A 17,490-nucleotide genomic window follows, 5' to 3' on the forward strand; every position below is an offset into this window, starting at 1 on the left:
TACTACCGGAATATCAAAGTTATATATGTTTTTCTTCAGTGTTGTGCAACTCTCTGTTATCAATTTCAAGACTTGCTTTTAATATTTGGTAACACTTGTACGGCTATTTTACTACCAAAGCCAGTTTTTATATCCTGATATCTATCTAGTGAAAGTCAAATTTGAGGTCATTAGTTTGGGTTAATTCATGAAAACATTTTTATTTTTAAGATATCTTATGTATCTCATATTTGGCGAGTGGGACCAGTGATGCAGATGAAACGGAGGCAAGTTCAGAGGCAAATATTATAAATATACACAAGAAAAATGACCTTTTTGTTTAAATGAGACATTTAGATTTAAGTGTGTATCCATGATGTTGAGTCTCAATGATGGTGAAAGTTGAGTCTAATTAAAAGCAGGTGGGGATTGTTGAAAGTGAAGACAACATTAAACCTGCAATAAAATATATTTTTGGGGCAGCAGAAAAAGAATTATGAACACAACATTGACATATCACCTTTTAAGTTGATATGATATAACAAATGTAATATTTTAATACAGTGGACTATTTCAGGTAATGTTTGTCAGCATTAACTGCTTTTCGTTACACTATGTTAGAGGCTGATAAGAACTTGATTCAAACTGATTTATTTGTTAAAAACGCTACTCAGAGCCTCTCCTTGCCCAAACACCTTAAAGAACCAGAGAGATAATTCAGGCAATTAAACCCATTTTACCTGGGGAGTGCAACTAATTAAAAGTCAATCCAATTTAGCCAGTCAGGTTTTCGATACGAGTCAGCACAGATAAGAACTTGGAGGATGAATGATTCGGGGAAAGGGAGCGGGAACAAGCAGTGATCTTATCTGCAGTCACCTGTCAACATTGGGATGATTTGCTCCAGAAATAAAACACCATTACATTTCTTCACCATGTGATTAGATACCTCAGTAATTCTCATTGAAGTGAAAAGTAATTTAAACAAAAGTCTGGCTGGATAATTACTAATGCAGGTAGCTAAGAATCAACAAAATAACACATGGATCGTTTCTTACACATTGGAAGCAGTATTATTACTGCTGTCTGCTGCCACAGGGTTTGATTGGCATTGGAACTCTCCACATTGTTTTAAGTTCTTTTTTTTTTTTTTAATTAATGAGTACATATAACTTTTAGAACAATGATTTTTATTTGCAATATGAGATGAATTAGTCGTTCAGCAGCAATTCCTCTCTTTAAACCTTCAATAGCGAAAAACAAGTTGTGAACAGCTGTAGACTACTTTCGAACTGACACATCATTATTATACACAAGCTACTTGATCCAAACACTGAAGGCACTTGTTTAAAACTATTATGTTTTATAAGCTTAAAAGAAATAATATGAATGAATGTTTAAAAGGAGACCTCTGACGACTCCTAAAAACTGAACTCTCACTTGGATTCGTTGACAGTTGTCCTGTATAAGGGACACACTCTGGACTTGATTATCTCCAGGGGTCTGAACATTGCTAAGGTTGTGGTGACTGATGTTGCTCTCTCTGATCATTCCTGTGTTTTCTTTAACGGCACTATCTCGGTGCACAAAAATGTCCAAACAAAGGTAATCAGAAAACGGTACATCACTGAAAATACCAGTCAGAATTGAATCAGCTTTTCTCCTCCACACCCGCCCTCTCTTGGGTCTCAGTCACTGAGCTTGTAGATAATTTCAATTGTAAAATTACAAATGTCATTGATGCCATGCTCCCACTAAGGTCAAAGCTGTCTCTGGTAATAAAAGATATCCATGGAGAAATGCCACACTGGTAAGAACAGAAAAAAAGTGTCCGGGTCCATCCCGGTCCATCCCGGTCCAAATACAGGTCCTCGCCACTCTGGGTGCCACTGGCTGTTTCCAGAGGGAAATGTCAGACAGCTAAGTGTTTTATATAAATATTATATATAATCTTCAACTTTATCTCTAAGGCTTGTTTGGAAATAACAGCTGATACAACCAAGAAGCTGTCACCTACATGTTTAGTACTCTTAAAGGGGTGGTTCAGAATTTTGGACATAGGACCTCATTTCCAAAGTTAGCCAGTGCGTTTTATTTATCAGTGGAGACCGTTTTCAACACTTTTCATCTAGTCCTTCTAGTTGCAGAGTTTGCTGGTGCTAGGCTAGTGCAAGTCAACAGTAACTGCTAGCCTGCCATTAAAAACAAAACAAAACAAAAAGTCTTACCTACTCCACAGTACACCCAAGGCAAATAAATTATAACGCCAGACTATCGATGTAAATGTCTGTTGATAGAATAATGTTATTCTTTGCTCACTTGATGCCATCTGTCTATATAAAGAGTCAGCTGTTACACTGGAGTCTCACTACCAACTCCACAAAATGTATATTTATCAACTGATAAAGCTAGACATGGGCTAGACAAATGACATGGAAACCCACCCAGAACACATCTCTTAGTCATCCTCATTAGTCATCCCTGCCTCCGTGCTTCCCTCCTCCCACCTCCTGCTATCACTCCACATGGAAAGCATACGTTTCCCCTCCAAATGGAAGAATTTTCTATTTGGCATGCCATCAGTTTACATAAACATATTTAGCATTTCGCTGAAGTTCTAGAAACAGTGAGAATGTAACTTGGAGCCAAAGCTGAAAATGCACTTAAAAAGGGCGGAAGAGAGACAGATTGCGACATGGTGCATGTCTCTGATTGAGATGTCACCAGTCCCTGCTTCAGCCTGTGTTATCAGTGTCATGCAGTGACTGATCTGAGAGCTGTCAGGAGCATGAAGCCCAAAGGGAAAACAGGCAGGAAGTGGCTTAACCCGCCTGCTCTGCACTAGGGTCCTATCCAAATGTGAACACGTGTTCACACCCGTGTGTCGGTGACAGGAGAATTGAATAGTCTTCAGCTGAAATTCCTCAAATGGGTACCAGGGTTGTTTTTTGATTGCCAGGTTTATAATCAAAGTTATTTATAGAATTTGCACTGTAATAATGGACCCAACAACCTCACTACCTTGACAGTTCAAAATAGCATTTGGCAGACTGGTTATGAGTTGAAAATCGGAGTTCAAGGTGGAACATCTGTTTCTAAACTTGTATGAGATAGCGTTTGTGAAGAAAACCATTTGTCAGAAACTGAAACTTTTGACTAAGGACTTTTTCTCCATAAATGGCACTTGACCATGTGTTGACATTGTTCCAAAAGATACTTGTGAAAGTCATTGAGATGTAGCGCTTTTCCCAAACACAGCTGATAGCAAAGAAGGTAAATAGTGTACACATTAAACTGTGAGTACAGGTATATGACAAAAATGGCCAACGAGAGAAAAAAACTGGTCTAACACATTTTGTATTTTGAAAATCACTCAATAAGAGAAACAGTAGAGATTTGGATTAACTTGTTAATTGAGTCAGCTAAACTCCTCACCTTGTACATGCACATTTTTACAGCTAGTAAAATAAATAATCTGTTCTTGGCTGCACCACTAAGTAAGTTAAGCAAATATGATGTAGAATAAATCACAGTGACATTTCCACTCCATTAGTGTCTTCTCAAAAGTTTCTTAGAAGGCTTTGCATTTTATTTTCAACAGATAATTAAGCATCTGCTGAATTCTTCAAATAGCCAGTATGTTTATTTCCTTGTCGATAACAGAATGGATAATAGCTTGATTTCACACATTTTTTGGCATCACTTAGCAATGCTAAGTCTTGCAATAAACCACCTTTTAATTAAATATATCTAAAACCATTAAAGAGAATTTAGGTCAAGTCTTGTTTTGAGCGTGGAAGGAAGGAAGAGGAGGATTACAGAAGTCAGAAGATTGTCAGAAGAGGAGAACAGCACAGTTGTCTCAACTAAGCCATCCCATTATAATCATCACTCCCTCGCCACATTTTTATGTTCCTCAACCTGCCTAAAACGATCTTTAAAATAGCCATATTTAGTCTGTTTAAAGCATATGCTGACACGTGGTGTATTAGTGTCATTGAGGACGGATCAGTGAAAGCTCACAGAGGTGATTCTATCAAGGTTGTTTATCAAAAGCTTATTTATAGCACCAAATGACTTTGCATTATTATCTAGGTTGTTTCATTCATTTTAGTATTCTTTTTTATCAATGTTTTATTCATTTTTGTATTCTTTTTATCACATCATATTGTTGAGAAGTCTTAGAGTATTTTTTTGGGATGTTATGAATCATAAATGTTGCATTTACGGTAATACGTTGTAGTGTCCTGAGTGTGGACAAACTCAGTGCTGTAAAAATAAGTGACTGTCTTGCCATTTACACTTTCAATTTATGAAACTATTGAATATGTGTGTCCTCGTGTTTAGAAAGTGTACCACATAGCCCTTAACGTTTTTGGTACAATCCTGGCTGATAACCTTTGTCCTGTCCAGTGTTTTACTGTAACACGATCAAATCAAATAAAAAAACATTTTAAATTACAAATTAATGTTGGATTCACCAGTTTAGAGTTGTTTCTTAGTAGTTTAACACATGCTCAAAGCAGCGTATTACAAAAAATATTCCAAATCTAAACATTAAAAACATGCGATATCCTGGTTACATTTGGAAAAAGTCAGGCTAGCTGTTTCCCCTGTTTCCAGTCTTTATGCTAAGCTAAGCTAACCGGCTGCTGCCTGTAGCTTTATATTTACCAGACAGACGTGGCAAGGTTAGTTTAACAACGTGACCGCATTGCATTATATCATATTTTGAACAAAACCGCTCTATGTTTGATTCACCAGGTGGAAAGTATTGAATGCTGCGTAGTTTTTTTTTTGCATTAATTACTATTTAGATTATTAGCAAATTCTAATTTTGATAACCAAGGCACTTTCCTTTTTTCCTCAGTTTGCATAAGCACTGTCATTCATGCACAGGTCACATTTGCTTTGGTCCCCATAGCAGCCTTAGGGTTCTCCCAGATGGCCGATGACAGATGCCCACAATTGCTGTTGCCCTTGGTTTGAGTGCAGTTCCTCCCTCCAGATAAAAAAAACTGTCCTTACCAAGTTTCCCCCTCCCCAACGTCCCAGTTCTCTCATTTGTGCTAGCCTGATTTATTTTCCATCATGTTTTGTATCTCTTGTGTTTCGGCCTGTATATCTACTGCCTTTACTTTGCTTATATATTGAAATAGCTCCGTTTGTTTGAGATCCTCTATTCCATTTAGGATTTCCAAACATCCTTCCACCTTCCTACTGCACCATTCTTCGGGCCTGGCTTGATCCCATATCCTCTGCTCCTTTTTGATAATGGAGCTGGATGCTTACCAGAGGGTTTTAGCCACAACAAGGTGTCCATTCTTATATCCTTAATGTCCTGTCACTGGGTAAAAAACATGGCAGAGAGACTCATCTTTTTATTTAACCCTGCCAAACAACCCTGTGGTATTGAATCGTCTCTGTAATATTTGCAAACAAAGGATACCAAATTAGCACTTCAGTAAAGGGTCATACCAGTGTTTTTGCATGTTCTAGCCTATTTTCTGCAACATTACATGCCAAAGTGTTATAGATTTGTAATGTGTATTTTCATCCTTCTAAAACACTGTTGGTTTAAAATGATTTTTTTTTTTTTTCATTTCCATTTATTTCTGCATGGTGTGAATATGGAGTGGAGTGTCTGTGGTGTGATTATGCAGTGCCAAATTTACACAGGCACTTACAGTATAACTACATTACTGCACAGTGATAAGGTACTGTAGCTTTGACAAAAACGAACAGGCATGATGTTCATTGTGATAATGGATTTTAAGATAAATAAATGGAAACTAGTGGCATCTATTTGTTTGCTTGTGATGAGTGATATGCAATGATAAACAACGTATAATGTTTTAGAATAAATGAGCTAAAACATGCATTAACATGATGTGGTCCATAAAAAGTAAAAACACCATAATGAAATATAGTGGTTCTCTGGTAAAATTCAATTTATCCAGTGCAAATTCTGCTCTGTGTGGGTTATTTTATTTCTGTCTCCATATGACAGTCAGTCACATGCTGGAAGAGTTCAGTTTAAGAAACTCCACCTGGGGGAAGGAGATTACATTTTGTCATTCCTGACTGTGGCCTACCTCAGCAGTCTTTACGTGGAGCAAACAACTACCTTTTAAAGGAACGTGTCAAGGAGAGCTGAAAGAAGATTAAGTGCAAGGACAGGGATTTATTCTAAATAGGCAGGGTGGGTTTCTCTGATTATGAAATAGTTTATGCCAAACTGTGGCCTATATTTAGATTGCTTCTAGTTCCCTCTACCAAAGCAATGACTTTTAAGAAAACAGTGAAGGAGAATGCCTTTATTTATCCCACGAGGGGAAATTCAGAATTTTCACTTTAGTACAGTTGCACACACATTGAACACAGGCCTGAATTACAAACTCTCAGGACCTATACATACTAAACACACTAATGGAGAGATGTCAGAGTGAGGGAGCTGCTCCTTGGAGAAGCGCCTCTGAGCAGTTGGGGGTTCGTTGCCTTGCTCAAGAGCACCTTGGCAGTGCCCAGGAGGTGAACTGGCACCTCACCAGCTACCAGTCCACACTCCGTACTTTGGTCCGTACAGGGACTTGAACCAGTGACCCTCTGGTTTCTAACCCAACTCCCTACGGGCTGAGCTACTGCCACCCCAGTGGCAATATTTTGGACAATTGAAAAGATTCAGTTTTGTAAATAAATGGCAAATTTATTATTGAGTCGGTCTTCACAAGTCTTGAAGAATAAAAAAAATAGGTTCATATAAAATACTAAATAGTAACTAACTTTACACTATGAACACTAAAGCCATAAAGCCTAAGGTTCTACTCAAACACACTCTTCTTCTGGCCAATCTTTTATGAGTCCAATGGATCTACCTTACAGGTGAGGTGACATCGGTCAAGTGCTTCTCTAAAGTCAGGATCAAATGTCAAAGAGGGGCTCTTCACTTAACCTCACACCATTCTGTTTTTTTTGTGTGTTTCTTTTCTGTTCTGATTCTGTTCTGATTTGTGTGTCTGATGTCTGAATGGCACAGTAGCAGTATGCAGCTTAGGTGAATCCAAAACTCAAGTTTCTTGTGGGCTTGATTGTTTGTTTGACTTGATGCAAAAGTCCCCTTTGGCTGTAGCTTTGACAAAAACATAAATGATGGACATCCTGATTTCCCTCATTAATGTTTGACTTTTAGTTCTCTATTTAATGTGGAAAGATATGATGGTATTTTCCTGTTAACTGCTCACTAATTGTATCTTCAATTTGTCTTCAGCTTTCGACACCTAGGCATCATCAAAATCAGTGGTTCCCAATCACCGGGCTGCAGACCAGTACATTTTCACACAGTTTCTCCTGGAGAGAATAAGGTGTTGCACTGAAAAAAAGAGAGCTAGACTAAGATAAGTTCAAATCCTTCCTCTCCGAAGCTATTCACTCATCCGACAAGCACTTCTGAAGTAGCATACTGGCTGCTTAACCTTCAGTCGTGACACCCCACATCCTCCTATGCAACAAAGTTGTCGATATCAAAACAGTCCGCTGTGCACAAATGGTTGGTAACCTCCGATCTAAATGATTCCACTGACAAGGGTTCACTGTTCTCTAGATGCCCACGCACAGAGGACACAATCCATAACTTTACTGTTCAATAAGTAGAGAAAATTGTAGCTCAGTTTTCGCTTTAGGTGGCATGCATTACTTTTGTTTGAATTGAGATCATGGTAAAAATGGCATTTTATCTCATCACTGCTTTAAATTCTCTTTGAAAAAAATACCTGTGTTGTTCTCCCGATCAAGGTTGTGGGTACTATTTTGTTGAGACCAATAGTGGTATGTAATGAGAAGACGAATTTGGCATAGTGTATAAAACATTTCCCCAACATCAGGATTCATTAAAAAAAATCCTTTTTGATTTTCCTTGAAAATGCTTAAACATCACATTATTAATTTTTCTAGTGATGATCTAATGGATTCTTATGTTCAGTAAGCCTGTTGGATTGGTTGAGTAGCCTGTACTGGCAAATACTGTACAACACTTTGCCAAAGAGGAGGCATGCAGGGCTATGCTTCTGTGGAGCCTCTCAAAACATCAGAGAAGGTGACAGCTGATTGGCTGCTTCACCTCCTATCTGGCTTTCGCACCGCCTTACTGGGACAAATAGACACGCACTTAGCTACTGTGTGTGTGTGTGTGTGTGTGTGTGTGTGTGTGTGTGTGTGTGTGTGTGTGTGTGTGTGTGTGTGTGTGTGTGTGTGTGTGTGTGTGTGTGTGTGTGTGTGTCCTCGTCCTCAGATACCAGTGGTCTAATTAAAGAGCTGGCATGTCGGAAACCTGTTCTCCCTCTTTGTTCAACATTGGACCTAATCTGCAACATAGAGTGGGGTGTGTGTGTGTTATCTGGTGATTGCTGTGAGGTGTCTACAAGATCGATGCCAAACCAGTTCAGACATTTGTTGGGAACCCAGCCAAGCTACCCAAGAGAGGTGTGTGTGTTTACATTTCCACATGAATTACCCATGCTCTTGGGACTTCACAGCATCTTGTGTCGCCATTATTTTCATAGATATTTATGTGTTTTGCTCAATAATCTGGCTTTGAGTGCGAGTCAGCATCACATGTGGTGCATTAAAACATGTTCTGTTGCACCACGTTTGTGTATTATGGGAAAACATTGCTGATGATGATTTGTTTTCCAGTAAAAAAAAATAATCACAAATTACTTCTTCAATTGTTGCCATGTTTATTATTTTTTTTATATCATTCTTGCTAAACACCAGATTGAACTGGAAGTTTCCAGAAGCTATATCCTTTCCCAACCACCTACTTTATTTTTTATCATCAACTACATGTCCTCTTTTTGATTCATGCAGACAGTATACACTATAGCTTGAGTGAGAAATGCAGAGGTATTTTGTTTATACTACTACTAAATGTAGCGTTTTTAAGTGTTCAGGCTAAACTTTGATAAGGTGTTTGGTTACTGGAATTTGGAACATTAACTACTTTTGGAGGTGTAATTTGAATTAGGAAACATAATTAAAAATCCGAACAAGATTCAAAGTCTTTTGCCCCCGATAAACACACAAACTGTCTTTTTGTTATTGCAGGGCTTATTTAATTTACAGAATAGCCTACATGGTCTATTACAGTGTATGCCACTGCCCTCTCAATGCATTGTCATGAACGGGTCCGTATGATATCATACGAAAATGTATGCACATCAAAATGTATGATATCCTACGAAATGTTTAGACAACGGGCTGGTCACGTGACGCCGGCTGGCTACGAGCTCCATGACGGCAAGTGGCAGTTGCTTGTTGTTTAAGCCGCTACAGAGCTTCTTAAAGCCGGCTACAGACCTCTGTTGTATCAGAGGTAGTTGGTGGTTCAGTTACCCGAAATTAGGTGACTTTGAGCCGGGTACAAAGCCCCGCAAGCTGCCGGTCATTACGGTTAAATTTAGTTTATGACCGTTTTGCCGCGATGAAAGTTAAGATTAGGCACCAAAACGACTAGTTAAGATTAAGAAAAAGATTGAGGTTTGGATTAAAATACTCCCAAGGAACACGCATTTCCTGGGTGAAAGGCTTTAGTTTTCCCCAGGAAGCGAACTGAGCTCTCTGGCTTGGAAAGTCCTGTATGTTAACAGCCTCCCATTCACCCGACCTCCCTATGCAGACAACCGTGTTCTTATACAGCGACCGTCAATGTTGTGAATACAACAACAAAAAACGTGGAATGCTTGCGAATTACAGTATTTAACTTTTCGTAGCTTTTTGAACGAATGGTTCATGAGAACAGGCTGACTGCCTTCATGTTACATACAACCACAAGCACATGCACAGTGTTGTCGTCACATGTTCCCAGTTCCAGATGAGTCCAAGGAAAATGTAGAGACTAAAAATATGCACCCTCTTAACAGCTCCCACTCACTTACCTAACATGGTGAATCATTGCATTTACTGTATGAGTGGAACATTTTGCAAATGACCTTGTCATAGAAATCTGACACACAAAATACCACTCATGCTGTGTGGATTATGTATGCCAACACAGAATATACAGTGTGTGTGTAATAGTGTGCATGTGTCTGTGCGTATTGTTCTGAGGGTCATGTACCGTGTTTTTGAATGTTAATGGCTTGAATGCACTTGTGTGTCTGTGCGTGTGTCTCGCATTTATACATCATTGAGCCCTCACGCTGAGTCATGCTTCTTGTTGGGCTCCTTTAGTAATGATGAGGTTTTTTTGTCATTCTTACTCTAAATGCAGCACAGAGAGAAACCTCTTCACACAACTAAGAAAATCTTTTGCACCACCACTATTTAATAAGGTTTTATAAGTTGGTTATTTAACTAATTCATTAACCAATGTATAACTTATTAGCACACCTGCTCCTCATTTCCACATCAAGCAACAGCCATGTGGATACAGTACTCCTCTCAGTTTATCAACTAAAGATGATTTTATTTATTTATTATTCTGCAGATTATTTCAATTATCTTAATTAATCCATGAATGGTTTTGTCTGTAAAATATCAGAAAATAGTGAAGAATACACATTATAAATTCTTTGTTTTGTCTGACCAATACTCCAAAACACAAAGATTTTCAGTTTACTGTCACATAGACAAAGAAATGCAGCGATCCTCATATTTGAGAAGATGCAACCAGAGAATGTTTTGGCATTTTTGCTTGCAAAATGACAAAAAAGATGAATTGATTGTTAAAATAATTAATCGACTTATAATTGCTTCGGCCTTGACATATACGGTGTCACCTGAACGCAAACAGTAGTCCTGTACTAGACTACAGGTTAGGGAAAGATGGTGGACTAGGTTAAAAGTCACAGTGACTTGAAGCTCGAGACAGACAGGGACTGACAGAGACTACTCTATGAACATTAACCAATGTTAACACAACCTTTCCCTAATCTTAACCAAAGTGCTTTTGTTGCCTAAACCTAACCGCAGAACTTAGGATGCTCTCTACACCTACCGTCCACTTCCCTACAAACTGTGTGGGGAACATAAACATAGGACTTCCTACACACAATCTTTTTTTTTGCCATGGAACAAAAACCTGGCAGGAATTATGTTTCTTTACAGAATGTAAACAAATTAGTGTATAAATGTTTTTCTTTTATAAATGTCTAGGAGACCACAACTGAAACAGTATTATTCTCTAATTTAATTCGTCCACATTTCAGCGTAGAGATCAATACATTTTCTGTCATCACACTTAAATCTTACATGGTTCACTCACCTCCAGCTCTCTGCAGACTTTATAGTCTGTGTGGTCCACTATTCAGTAAAATGTGCCTCTTTTGTCCATTTCTTTGCCTTCTCTGCACAAATTACAGCATAATTGAGCTGCAATTTGTGTGAAAAAGGTTCCAATTCATGTTTTCAGCGGATGTGCGGGGTAGCCTAGCAACACAACTGTAATTGTGGTCCACCTGTTCAGTATTCATTTTGACTGTCAAGACTGAAAAGAAATGTAGGTGTTTTGTGTGAGGGGGTCTTTCTTTGTAAAAACAAATCTGAATTTATTGCACTTGTATTGTATGTAGTGATTATTAGAAACAGGAAGAATATTACTCATCTTCTTTTACCGCCCAGTTATTCCATGTCAGGCCGAGCACTGTATCTGCTGTCGACGTAATGGAAAAGTGATGACAGCTCATCTTGGCCTGAGCGTCTGGAACAATGCCATTTTTAAAGGAACATATGCTTATGCCACTGTATCCCGTTCACAGCTGCCTTGCGTATCAATGCTGAAGGCCTTGGTCCACCTCTTAACACATCTGGATTAGACCTGCTTGTTCCAGGAAGTTTCCTAGATCACAGAACAGAAAGAGCTGCAGCTGTTCAGGTTCAGGTGGATTAATATCCTGGAGGGGTGTTGGATTTGTTTTGTGTTGATTCTTTAAGGCCAGTCTAAAAAGAGAACTTGCTTCTCGGAAATATATTCTTAGGCCACCTCGTAGTTGTGTGTGATTATGGATTTAACAGGTTTTACTGTATCGAGACAAACAGGCAGAGTGTACAGTTAAGGAACAAAAAACATTAGTTTGCCATGAAGCCTTTATAGTGTAATAGATACAGTTGCAGTGCATCAAGTGTAGCTATATATAGAGAAGTGCCATGCTGTACTAAGTCCCCTTGAGAAGATATAGGACAATGATCCACATGCTGACAAGTGAGTTTATCATATAATTAATGCAATGGAACCATATCTCATCTCTGTAGAGCACCTGTTCATTTTACAACAATTTTATACGTACTGTTCCTGAAGAAAACCTGATATTTCCAAAAAGTCATAGTGTGATAGTGATAGTGTTTTATTCCAAATCATTTGTTTTATACTTTACAATGCCAAAGCTTTTCTTCCCCTCATTTGTCAAAGCTCAGTGATAAACAAGTTCACCCCCGGTGTGAAACCAGAGCACATCCAAGCAGGCAGCACATCATATAGATGGGGAGAGCAGCTTGGAGGAAACAGGCTGAACAGGTTGCCAGTTTTATAGCTGCCTGTCAGCTCAGTACTCACCTGATTGGAGCCTCTATCCACCATCCCACGTTGCCAGATTAACAATAAGAAAACCTTTTTGGAACCATTGATAAAGAATCTTCTTTAGTGACTGTAACGTCTTGTTTTTTAGTTTTTTCACGACAATTTTACACACTATCTCAGCTATTCTACACCGTAAAATTAAGACATAAAGAATAAAGCTTAGACTGTATGTACACAATTTTCTATAGAAACAATACTAAGAGTTTACAGCCATGCTAGCGGCTCTGTGAGGCTGTACATAGGCACAGTGGTGCTTAGAGCTAAAGGCTAATGCCAGCATGCTAACATACAGTGACAATTCTAGCATGATGATGTTAAGCAGGGCATAATGTTTACCATGTAGTTTAGCATGCCTACAGTAAGCATGGCTAAAAAAAAACAGGAAAGGCCCTGCACACCCACACAGGTGATTTCATTTATTTTCGATGATTAGAGCTCTTCTCTGTGGGAGTGACATTTTTTTAGATTTGTTGCACCTGCCCAGGTGGGACAAATTACACATTTTATCATTGTTGTTGGCGCATGGAGGCCAAGCATAGCTCTGCCCACCTCCAACCTCAGCAGAAGTGTAATCAGGATAAGTGAAGACACCTGTGTGGCTGTGCAGGGCCTTTAAACAACCTTAAAATAAAGTCCCTTCCTCCGCACATGATTTCCTATACTACGAAATACGTAAACCTTTATTTCAGTCGGGACACTAAAATTGTGCATTACATATACTGTATAGTGCTTTCCAAATCGCACACTTTTTCTTACTTTTCATACTTTTAGTATGTTTGGCAGCTGCCCTTACTGCTGCATGCAGTATGCATACAATTTAGACATACCACTGTCCTAGCGTTGCGCCTTGAACCTGACCCTCTTCCGTTGCAGTCCGTAGCGCACAATTTTAATGAGCTGTCAATGAGCTGTCGTCTGTCTTTGATCTATCGGCGGCTCAGTCGATCTGACGTATCTTCTGCTACGCAGAGGATTGTGGGTCAGAATAGCCAGAAAAGCATGCTGGCTTGCATACTGCAAAATGCGATCGGATGCGGTAGTAGGTCCTGGTATTTTTGGCATACTGCATTTGACATACTATGTATTGGGACATACTAAACACTTTTCTGGCATACTAAATATTATGGTAGTATGGGTATTGGAAAGCACCCATAGTTTTGACAGTCAGCTACTAAAAAATGGGTTCAGCCAGGGACTGGTAAAGAAGAATCATACATGTCTAAGAGCAAAATGAATGATTCCTCATTTATGTAGGCACCCATGTGGAGACCATTATGCTATAACTACAAGTGAGTCCCCTGATAGAATAGTTCATGAAGGTCATTTCCATGCAGCTGTCCCAAGCCATAAAACAAAGATGTGGAGCACGCAGTTGGCAGGGAAAGTTGTTGTGTGTTGTGTGTTGAGTGTTACACAAAGAGATGAGACTTAAAGGCAGGTGAACTTTTTTATTATCTGATTAGGGCTGTCAGCATTAACGCCTTAATCGCGATGCGATTAAGGGCCGAGCATAACAGGTTAATTTTTTTTAATCGCATTAATCGCATGCCGCCATTTATTAATTTATTTTACACTTCACTCGGCTTCGCATCGTGCCTAACAGGCTACTATTTTGACCCTTTGCCGCACCTTTACTTATCATCAAGCTGCCATACTTCCTCGTATCACATCCTACTGCTGCAGGCATGTTATTTTCCAAAACTCCCGGACAGCTCAGAAGTTGAAAGTCATATGCACATTGTGTAAAGCCGAATTAAAATATCACCGAAGCACGTCAAGCTTGAGCTACCGCCTACGAGCTAAGCATAGTACAGTTAACGTGACTGCAGAGTGCTACTAGTTGCCGACCTGTGGATGAAAACAAATCCCCAAAAATTACTACAGCTCTTGCGAAATGGGTGGCAACTAACTGCAGACCTGTCAGCATCGTAGAAGACTTGGGTCTTAAAGACGTACTACGGTTGGCATGTTCTGACCCATCTTATACATTGCCGTCGAGGGGGTCAGTAGTTTCACGCATACACAGCCTGTACGACACGGAGAAAGCAGCCACACTGGAACTGCTGCAAAGTGCAAACGCTGTCTCATTAACTGGTGATCACTGGACGTCAGTGAGTAATCAAAATTATTTAGAAGGTACTGCACGCTATATATTGACTCTAGATTCAAATGTGTGGCTAGATTAACACATTTTCTTTTGTTTACAGTAAATAAATAAATAATAAAGAAATACAAATCTTAAAGTCAACTTCATAAAGTAACTTACTTTGCATTCATTTGATTCCCAATCAAGATACACTGGTAATAATTGCTTTCCATTGTTAATATGTACTTAAAAACAGTTCTGAAATGCAAAATAATAAAATTTTAATCACGTGATAAAACATGCGATTAATCACGATTAACTATAGAAATTCAGCGATTAATCGCGATTAAGAAAAAATTCATCGTTTGACAGCCCTAAATCTGGTGACACAAATCATTAGTTGGGATCCTTTAACAAGATGCAAATGCAGGATGTTATACTACTAAATATGTTTGACTCTTTCTACTCTGCAGTTGTGATAACAGCTGTAACTAACAGATTTCAGACCTCTCTCGCTTTGTCTTCAAGACCAAAGTAATACTCAGAGATAATGGCTATTATATCATAAAAAAATTTAACCAACAGTGTTTTTATTTTGCCACAGTGCAGTTTGGGGTTGTTAAAAGTTTCACCGTATTTACGGGCAGCTGGAAATGGCTAGTCATAAACATATCGGCATGACTAGTCATGCCGATATGTTTATGATTTCAAATTTATAAGGGGCTGAGAGAGAGAGAGAGAGAGAGAGAGAGAGAGAGAGAGAGAGAGAGAGAGAGAGAGAGAGAGAGAGAGAGAGAGAGAGAGAGAGAGAGAGAGAGAGAGAGTTGTCGTGGACCAACAACCAGACAGGCTGATGAGTGATGGTATGTAAAGAGCTGCCAGGGCCACTGCATTTACAGATAAAGGTTCTGCGTTGCTGATGCTTGAGCTCCTCTCAGAGCTTTCTGTATAATGAAACTGAAATAGTTCCATGATACACAGAGATCTTACTGCCGGCTCACTGGGATTTATCTCAAACCAAAGGGTCCGGAAACTGTGCTAATGTCTCTTGCATGGATAATACAACCAGTAAGTAATCATACCACTTTACTGTACGTCAATAAAAGATGTTATACAGACTATCTGCAAGAAGTTTTGATTTCCATGTGGTATTGCTGTAGCAGAGTTCACCGTGATGTAATTCTTTGTACATCTTTTGCTGATAGGAGTTAGATATGTATAGTGTGTCACAGTGCCCATGCTCGTTTGCTCATAATCAAGCTTCATTAGGTCCAATTTTCTTCACGAGCGTAGAACAATAATTTATTCTTTGTCATGTATTTGTTTTTTTGCTCATTTATTCTTAATGAATCTTGTTTAATTGTTTTTATGCAGTCCAGGTGTGCTCTTGAATTCTTCATTTCTTTATTATTATTTTTGTTCTTTAAAAGATGCACAAAATGGAATTCTTTTTTTCTTCTTCTTTTTTTAGTATAACATAACTTGATTGTCCAACACCTATTTTAAAAGACATGACCAATAAAATAAGATTCATGTTGCCTGTTGCACACACTCACTTTAAAGGATCAAATTCAGGCCTGTTTAGTTTGTCATTAAGTCCACTTTCAACTTCATTTATTGATGTAATTTCAACACTGACAGAAGTAAACAATTCAAAACTCACACCTGCCCCCTAGGTGATAGGTCCTCTGTAAAAATACATGTGACACATCAAATCAATCAATGAAGGACCCAGAGGAACAGCTACAGCACTGTGTAGTTGTTTTTTTTAAATCTTGTTTTAGCTTCACTCACTTCACAGGACTTCATTCACTTTCAGTCACTTGTGCTCTCTTTAGTTCTAAGAAAGTACAAGTGATCGACTGTGTGGATTTCTGGATATTAAAAAAAAAGTCACTGTCAGAGTTTAAAGCTTTCTGGAGTGCAAAACTTTGTTTTAAGTGCTCATGAACACAAAATGCATAGATTCCTGTTTGGCATAACAATTTCACTCTGGTATACCATCCAGTACATCAGATATCTAAACAGGCCATTTTAAAGGATGTTATGTTAAGGTGAATATTTTGCATGACACTTTGCAGGGGTCAACTGCATGACTGGTGGAGCACCAGTAACTTAACCATTTAGTTTGTAGGGTTGGTAGCAGAGGACTGGGCTGTTCCCAGCTGAACACGCCGGTGCCAGACAGACAGAGCAGCCCTGGCTGTGGTACACAGTGCCAACAGAAACCAGCAGCTGCTGGCCAGTCGGCCGGCAACCTGTTAGAAGTTGTTTTATAATGGGGCTGTCAGATGCCAACTCTAGCTGACCACATAAAGACGAGTGAGTGGAGCAGTTCGGGTGGCTCCAGTGTATTGGAAGATTTCCACCTGAACTAGTGGCATCACTGTGCAGTATTAGACATTACCCAACAGGAGCAGCTAAACACTGCTTGACTTGAATTAAAAACATATTTATTATTCTTTATATTTCACGTTTTGAAGTTGCATATTACTGTTACAAAAAAAGCAAAGTAGGCAGGCACATAAACAAAATTACTAGTTTATTTTATATCTGTATAATCTGGATGTATTATATTTATCAGATACAGCATCTAGGACAATTTTCTTTTGACTTTTGACTTGACGTCTGCAAATCTACATGGCCCATAAGGCATATACACCACAGGATCTGACATGCTTACAGTACATTTTGAAATAATATTTACAGATGCACAGATACTTCACACTGTATGTGCTGGTAAGCTATTTTAACACCTGTTATATGGTTTGATAGAGGTTTCCCATTTAGCAGGCAGTAAAAACTCTGTGAAATGTTTCGTAATGTTGATGTATTGTTTATTCATTCATTGTAT

General features: G+C 38.8%; 1 protein-coding gene across 3 annotated transcripts in view; it reads left to right on the forward strand.

Annotated features, from left to right (window-relative positions):
* Window positions 1–17,490, forward strand: part of LOC144536557 (zinc finger protein 385B-like) — a 71,879-nt gene that overhangs the window by 11,985 nt on the left and 42,404 nt on the right. Inside the window, exon 1 of one of the 3 annotated variants that reach the window (XM_078279760.1) lies at window positions 8,157–8,457. The exons of the other annotated variants lie outside the window; for them this stretch is intronic. The gene's annotated coding sequence lies outside the window, so the exon portion shown is untranslated. Of the gene's footprint in view, window positions 1–8,156; window positions 8,458–17,490 lie in introns of those variants that run through there. 3 annotated transcript variants of the gene reach the window in all.

The sequence above is a fragment of the Sander vitreus genome, chromosome 21 (assembly GCF_031162955.1).
Source record: "Sander vitreus isolate 19-12246 chromosome 21, sanVit1, whole genome shotgun sequence".
In the NCBI taxonomy this organism is placed as follows: Eukaryota; Metazoa; Chordata; class Actinopteri; order Perciformes; family Percidae; genus Sander; species Sander vitreus.